The 8940-nt window shown below is 28.0% G+C and overlaps 1 non-coding gene across 1 annotated transcript; it reads right to left on the bottom strand.

Moving 5' to 3' along the window:
* Positions 1-3640: 3640 nt before the first annotated feature.
* Positions 3641-3711, bottom strand: trnag-gcc (transfer RNA glycine (anticodon GCC)). The gene has a single exon. It is a non-coding gene; the product is annotated as a tRNA-Gly (tRNA).
* Positions 3712-8940: the final 5229 nt, after the last annotated feature.

Raw genomic sequence — 8940 nt, 5'->3', positions numbered from 1 at the left:
CTAAGAGAAAATATATTAAAATAAGGCATAAGCGTATGAAAAATGGTTATTTTGAAAGTTAAATTACTATATTTTAAGGATAGCATATCTTTAAGACGCTAAGCCACATGATTTGTTTAAAATTTGAAATGTAATCAGGTGAGGTAAAGTGGGTCTATGTATGTAAAATATTATGTAGGTAATTATATTATCGAAGTTATTGTTAGTAACATTATAAACCTATTAGTTTCATCAGACCTTACCATTTTCGTGTTAATAATTCTTTAGAACTATGAAACTCTTATGTTTGAATTTTATATCTTTAAAGTTTATATTAAGAAATATTTGTATTTATTTGTATGAAACAATACGTTCACCTAGGTCAAATAAAATATTATATAAGACCTATTTGGTGTTAAAATATTTTTTTGTGATATGTTAAGATTTATGCTAATTTATTTCACTTTACATATAACAAATTTTTCATAAATATTACTTTAGAAAGTATTTTAAAAATGCCATGATGTTACAATAAAAAAATAAAACCCAAGTACAATGCTGATACTTTTTTGTGATATGTTAAGATTTATGCTAATTTATTTCACTTTACATTTAACAAATTTTTCATAAATATTACTTTAGAAAGTATTTTAAAAATGCCATGATGTTACAATAAAAAAATAAAACCCAAGTACAATGCTGATAGTTTGGAAAGAGCAATTATGTTGGTATGTGAGGAAAAAAAGACTATTTATCATGCTGTAAAAAAAATGTTTTGTTCCTAAAGAAACATTGAGACGAAGAATAAAACAACAAGAATTTAATGCAAACAAACGTGAAAGTCAAAAAAGTGTGCTGAGTGATAATGATGAAACTATGATTGTAGCTGCAGCGCAGTATTGTCAAAGATATGGTCTTCCATTAGATTCTCTTGACCTTTGTAATTAAGTTGCTCAATTTTGCACAACAATGAGGATGAAAACTCCTTTTAAAAATGGAATTCCTGGGAAAGGTTGGATAATTTCTTTTAGGAAGCGTTATGTTGATAAACTTCGATTACGTAAACCTGAAATTCTTACATTTTCAAGAGCTAAAAGTTTAACACGTGACGTTGTAAATAAATTTTTTACTACTTTATCTGATGTAATTCAAAATAATAACATTGTACTAAGTAGTATATACAACCTTGACGAGGCTGAGCTCTCCACAAATCACTTAACGAAGAGAGTATTTGTACATCCAAAAAGCAAAGATGCTTATAAACTGGCTGCTTCTTCTGGTAAAGCTATGCACTCTGTGCTGTTTTGTGTGTGTGCAGATGGAAAATATCTTACAACATTTGCTATTTTTAAGAAAGAAGGTTTCAAAAAAGAATCTTCAAGATTACAAACACCAATATCAGCTATGCAAGAAGCTTTAAGGTCAATCATATGTCTTAATGTATCTGCAGAAACAGCAGTAATAATGGAACAACAAAAACAAAAAAGGAAGAAAGTACAAGCAAAATGCGGAGAACTCCTTACAAATGAGAAAGTCAAACGACGATTACTTGAGGAACGAAAAGTCAGAGAGGAAAAAAATCAAGTTAAATAAAAACTATTAACTCTACTAAAGTATCAAAGAAAGACCCAAAAAAATCTAAGTAGTGCCCAAAATAGCACGAATGTTTCCATAAAAGTGCAGTGATCAAAAAATAGTTGTTTTTTATAAAACACATTATTAAAACATTATTATTTCTGTTTTAGATCACCATTTTTTTACTTTTATTTCTCCGAGTTTTTGATTTTTGTTGTTGTGCTATGTATGTATGCTCTTTCTTTTTTAATAAAAATATCTTAAGACTACTTTCTAAATTAAAACGTTGTGTATATACTATAAAAAAGATGCGCGCTTATAGAATGTATGTCAGATTTATTATAAGCAGCAGTTTTTTAAACCAGAACTAGCAACATTTAATGTAGACCCACATTACCCCACGTAGTGGGGTAATGCGAGTCTACATAAAATTTTAAGTAATAGTTTTTTGTTAAATTTGTTTTGTAGGATGTCCAATCATGATTTTAAGACATCTTTTGTCAGAAAGCCGATACCTAAGCATTGTTATTTTTTAACTCAGTCAGAAATAGGTAAAAATAGGCTCAGACTAGATAATTCAGTACAAATAGCTCAGATTATTCAGTACAAATAATGCTAAAAGATAAGATCTTTTAGCATTATTTGTACTTAATAGCCATCTATTTGAATGTTCTTGGGATAGCATTTAGCTTTTGAAGATCTTATACAAATATATAAAGGATATATGTGGCGGCTGTTTTTTTTAGCACTATTTGTTAGAAGCTGGTATGTTGATTTTGATACATCATAATTAATAATTAATGCTAAAGCTTTATCAGATGAATATATCAAAGCAGGTTTAATGGGGTTTTTATTTCAAATTTCAGATTATTTCTTATATTCAGTTTTGTTGCATGAAGTAACCTATGGCTAAAAAAAATAATAATAACATTGTTAAGCTTATTATTTTTGAGCAACATGGTTTCCCAACTTCATTAACTGATTATGTAGCATTTAGTATACCGAAATCTATTGAAAATCTTGAGCTAGCCAATTTTCATTATTTCGGTCAAAATGAGTTTACAGCTATCAATTATTTACATTATAATTGTATAAAGTTTTTCACTCGGAATTAGTTTAATATCTCCAGCAACTAGAACAGATAATTTCGATGAGAAGAATGGTGTATCATTAGGAACTAGTTTATTTTGTCGTATTAGTCCATAAATGTCACCATTTTTTATATTATTACAAAACAAAAACAAAAAGTTATAAATAAAAAACAAAAAAATTGTTAGGTAAACAGTGCAATTCGTATTGAATTAAATGACAATCAAAATAACGTATTTTTGTTTACGTGAAATAAAAGTTGATTTCAAGCCAACAACATAAGTTACAAGTCATTATTTTAAAATATTAAAGAAACCCAAGAGGAGAAGTTAGGGGCAATGTATATAGTTCAAATAGGTTCTATACGTATAACATTTACCGGTTCAAGTATTTAATATAGGTTCTCGTAGGTTCTCTAAATAATGTGACACTTTTTATACAAAACAAAGGTACTAAATGTTAAAAATTTACCTCGTTATTTTAATGCCAGATTTTAAGTGTATTATAAATGCTGATCTTTACTTTTTTTTTTTTTTTGTAAAGCTTTACTGTTAAGTATGTTAAGGTAGCTTAAATATATAAACTAATCCCGTAAGCTTATAAAATTTTAAAAGTTACTGTTTACTACAGGTATGCATAAAAAATAAAAATCTCACGCTTTTTTTTAAAAAAAAAAAATTTTCATTACACATGAAACCGCCACTGATTTTTGTGGTTTTAAAAGATACTATTACACTCAATACATTTTTCAAAATTTTAAATGAGAGTTTTACAAATATGTTTTATTATATGATTTTGAATATAATAAATATTTATTTTTTAGGTTTTGTCACCTGCCCCACTGTACATCGGTTAGGAAGCAGGCGTGAACTTCCTATTAAATGCTCATCCGTGGTGCTCTGCGATAAGACCGTAAGGACTTCTTCAGGCACCTAAAATTAAAAAAAAAGACAAAATTATAATTTCTAATTGTAAAGATATTTTAACTTAAAAAGTGTGCATTGTCGGGGAATCGAACCCCGGTCCCCCGCGTGGCAGGCGAGAATTCTACCACTGAACCAACAATGCTATACAAACTGTAAAGTTCAAATATAATATAAAATAATATAAATGTTTATAAGATAAAGGTGCAGTTAATGTACGCACCAGGACCCATTAACGTTTAAGAACCCATGAGGAATATTTTTTTTTAAACAAATTTTTTTTGTTGCATGTCATTTACATAATGAGGTATAAAACAATCAAATTTCTTTGCACTTCCACTTATTATTTTCTGTATTATTTGAGTTTAATTAGTTCAAATCGTGCTCTGACGTAAATATTTTTCTTACTTGAGTTTTATAAATGCGATATATAGGAATGTATGGTAATGAGGGGCAAAATAAGATACTTTAGCACTAGATTATCTAAAAAGGCCAATGTAACAAGTTTTGAAAAGAAAACAATATATTCTTTTGAAGTCTTCTAACATCCTACTATAATCCCCAAATTTTTTTTTTCAAAACTGCAATGGTTAGGTTTGTAGAAATCATTTATTAACGACACCTACTAAAAAAACAACAACAATAATAATAAAAAAAAAACAATAATAAAAACTTGGTATTCTTATAAAAAATCTGTCTGCAGATTGTTTTTAAGAATACACCCAAGGTAAACAAACCAGATTTATAAAGGATGAGGAAGATAAATCGTTTTTATAATAAAATATGTTTTACAACTTATTGACTCTATATAAATCCAACACACTGCCTTCAATCATATACAGTCACGGACAAAATTAAGTAAAATTGTTGATAAAATCGACAATCAAACAATAAAAACATAATTATTTACGTCAGGATCTACATAACTGCAACATTTTTATGTTTTTTTTTTTAATTTGATTCCAAAGAAAAACAAATATATTTATAACTCTTTTTAACTCATTGCAAAAGTAACTCGATTAAATGAAATTAGCCATCTTACAATTTTTGTGCCCAAAATAAATGTGACAAAAGGAAGAAACATCTGAGTTTTTATTATGAAATATAATGCTTTGTCAATAACTATTTATTCAAAATGATTATTATTATAAACATTTTGTTAAAGTTATTAAAAATAAGTATTTTAAACTATATTTTTTGGAATTTATTTTTAGAAAAAGTAAAACTAATAATAAAAATGGTTCATCATCAAAACTAAAATAATGGTTAAAATAATTAAACATCAAAATTATTCATCGGACATCAGATCTCGGGTCATGTCTGATCGAAAAAGAGGCCTAATCTACAAGCAATGTGTTGAAAGATATCAAATATCAATAAGTGGTGTTTGAAAGATGTGTATAAAATATGAAAAAACTGGTTCTGCTGAAAATACAGAGAAGACTTAATTCAAATGGTTTAATAAACCGTCTTCAGAAAAGTAAATCCCTCATTAGTGGTATAAACAACAACAAAAAAAACGTTTAGCGTTTGCAAAACTGCATATTAACAAGCGTGAGGCTTTTTGGAACTCGATTTTCTGGTCCGAGTAAATTTCAAATATTTGGCTTTAAAAAACGACAAAGAGTTTGGCGCAGACCTTGTGATGCACTCTTAGTAACAAATTTTAACAAAACTGTCAAGCATGGAGGTGGCTCAATTATAGTTTGGGGATGCTTTGCTTCAAATGGTGTGGGAAGACTGGTGAATGTTGAATGTATAATGACAGGACAATTGTATGTTGATTTGCTTTCAAAAAAATTTATGTCAATCTACTTAAGAATTGAATTTAGATCGCAAATTATTTTTTCAACAAGACAACGACCCCAAACACACCAGCAAACTGGCAAAACAATTCCTCAAAAAAAGTAAAGTTAACATCCTTAAATGGCTGCCACAAAGCCCGGATCTTAACCCCAATGAAAATTTATCGGCAATTTTAAAATCTAAAATTCCTCCTTTAAAACGAACAAATAGAAAAGATTTTTATGAGGTTCTTAGTGAAACTTGGAATTCAATTGATGCTGATGTCACGTCAAAGCTTGTAAAAAGCTTGCCAAGGCGTTTAGAATCAGTCATAAAAGCAAAAGGTGGTACAACAAAGCACTAAAATATCAAATATGATATTCTTGCAATTTTAATAAATAGTTATTGACAAAACATTATACTTCATAATAAAAACTCAGATGTTTCTTACTTTTGTCACATTTATTTTGGGAAAAAAAAATTGTAAGATACCGTAAACTGGGGTAACTTTGTACCAATTTTGATAAAGAAAAAAATTTTCCTTTTTTTCAAAAAGTTATCCTAACTTTTTGAAAAAAAGGAAAATTTTCGCAAAACTATTTTGATGCTCAAAGTTGTGCATTACTAATGTCATTTAATCAATAAAATGGTGTATTCATTGTATTCACAAAATCCAAGATTTTATGGAAATATTGAGGTGGTCAATGTTACCCTGCAAAGGGGTAACTTTGTCATAGTAAATTGTTTTTTTAGCCCCGGATGTAAACTAAGTGTTATTAACCACATTTGATGTAGCTTACATTTAGCATTTATTTCAAAAAGGGGTACCTTAACATATGTCAAGAAATTAAAAAAGGGAAAATAAAAATAAATATAAACAGTATTAAAAAACATATTAGCTAAAATAGTTTGATTTCTTTTTATTATTTTTTTATTAAATGTCAAAAAAAGCAAAAAATAAGAGAGTACTAAAGAATAAGCAAACAATTTGTAACATAAACTCTCTTTTTATTTAAAAAAATATAGGCATCTCATCAGTAATCTATCAAAAATTCAATAGAGACTGATTCACCTTCAGATGCTGTTTCTGTTTCACTATTGCATTCTACAGAAATAGATTTTTCTGGTTCAATTTTAAGTCTTTTTTTGGATATTTTTTTTTTATTTCTATTTTTACTTTGTGTAACATCTTTTTTATCACCACCTTCATTTTTTTTCTCATTTAATGTCTAAAAGGCTCTGGTCTAAAGCTTTACAAGGACTCAAGAGGACTTTCACTTGGTAATTTGATATACACAGCATTAGGATTAAATGGCACCAAACCACAAGCTCTAAATCCACTTATTAAATTTTTTCTCAAACATTCATTGGATGTCATTAAATCATTCAGCAACTCGGGATGGATGTCATTAAATCATTCAGCAACATAGAGAAATCTTTTTTTGATAACGTTGCAAATTTTTTACCATGAGAAGTAAGTTTCCAATCCAAAAGTATACTTCTCCATGCTTTTTTTAATGGAGCAAAGAATGCAGCATTAAAAGGTTGAAGCAAACCGGTTGAATTGGGTAGAAGGCATATGAATCTAGTGTTATGTTTTTCACAAGAATGAATAACTTTATGACTTAAATGGGAAGAAGGATTGTCACCTATTAACACTTTTTTCCCAAATTGTTTCTTATTGCATGGCAATAATGTTTGAAAAAACCAATCCTCAAAAGTAACTTCATCAAACCAGCCAGATTGGGTTCGTTCTATTAAAGCAAGAATTTTTTGCACCATGTTTTATCCATAAATCGTATAAATTCTCCAACACCATTTCCACATAACATTACAGAGAAACAAGCCTTACTGCTATTCATTATTCTCTCAGGGTACTGAGTTCCATGTTTCATAACAACTTTTTTATTTCCAGGGTCACCACGCAAATTTGTTTCATTATAACTCCAAATGTTACAAGGTTCCTTCAAGCTCAACTCTAATTGTGTCAAAATAATTTTTTAATTGTTTTTTGTTTATAGCTGCATGTTTTTTTTTAATATTGGATGCAATTCTATGGGTTAAACGTAAACATTTCATAAAACTTGAGACCCAATCATAACCAGGAACATTGTTTTTAAATATTTTTATAGTAAGATTTTTAGATTTTTAATAACCAGAAATAAACATAAATGAAAATCCCCAATCACACATAACCTTGATTCTAGATGAAAATAATTTCTCCTCATCATAAGTAAATATGGTGCACCAATACATTTTTTATGCTTGGACTTCATTTTATTATGTATAGTGCTTCTTGGTATACTAAATCTTTTAAGGGTTGACCAATAGACATACCTTCATTAATTGCACCCATACACTCTTTCAAAAGAATGGTATTAGAACAAGTGTTGTATGCACGTTTTCCAACACTATGCTTGTTATATTTACGAGGCATTATGCTATAAACAAAAGTAAATATAAACAACACAAGCAAACTGCAATGCAGTAATTTATTAAACTATTATATAATTTTATTAAATTTAAAAATAAGAGTCTATAAATTTTAATTTTGTTATAAAGTTAATAAGATTATGATTTAGCAACAACAACAACAAATAGTTTAACAAGAAAATATACTTTTTTTAAAATCCTAAAATACATTCATGCTAAAAACTGTTTTTCAAAATAAATTAACAAGATAACATGATTCAAAAAAATGTTATAGTTATAATAAATAACGATCAGACTACTTAAAAATGAATATTATTTACTTGGCCAAATTTACCCCAAAAGAGTATAAACCTACGGGGTAACTTTGACCACCCTGTAAAAAAACCAGAATGTTGTTACATGAGCCAAAAACTTTTCGCTTAATTTTATCTGAACGTTTGTCTTTAAAACAGAAGAAAAACTGAGTTGTTTGCTATCATTTTTATCTTCGCCCAGACAACATTCTGTTTTACAGTTTTTGATTGTGTTTTACCAAGTAGTTTTTATTCTTTTTCATTTGTAGTAAAAAGCATTTGCATCAAACTTCAGATCAAAATTTAAGCAAGAGACATTGCATTTACAAATAAAATAAAAATAGTAAAACGTTACATAACTGTTTAAAAGTTACAGATGTTTAATTAAAATTTTTAAAAATGGCCAAAGTTACCCTGCTGGCCAAAGTTACCCCGGTTTACAGTAGCTAATTTTATTTTATAGAGTTACTTTTGCAATGAGTTAAAAAGAGTGATAAATATATTTGTTTTTCTTTGGAATCAAATTAAAAAAACAAAAACATAAAATTATTTCAGTTATGTAGATCCTGACGTAAATAATTTTGTTTTTATTGTTTGGTTGTCGATTTTATCAACAATGTTACTTAATTATGTCCGTGACTGTAAATCACATATGGCTGCAACTTATGTGAAGTATAGGGGGGGGGGGCAATATTATAACTACTTTTCTACTTTTTTAGCAAAACCCGATAAATTAATGTTCTTTTTATGAGTTTTGTACCCATCTAGAATCAATATTGATTCTAGATTGAAGAATATTAATAGTCTTTTTTTTTAGTAGTTTTTGCGTGCTTTGCAAAATGTTTGATAAACTCTATGAAAAG

The sequence above is a fragment of the Hydra vulgaris genome, chromosome 08 (assembly GCF_038396675.1).
Source record: "Hydra vulgaris chromosome 08, alternate assembly HydraT2T_AEP".
Classification (NCBI taxonomy): Eukaryota; Metazoa; Cnidaria; class Hydrozoa; order Anthoathecata; family Hydridae; genus Hydra; species Hydra vulgaris.
The sequence above is the reverse complement of the archived record's forward strand: the minus strand, read 5'-3'. Positions and strand labels throughout refer to the sequence as shown.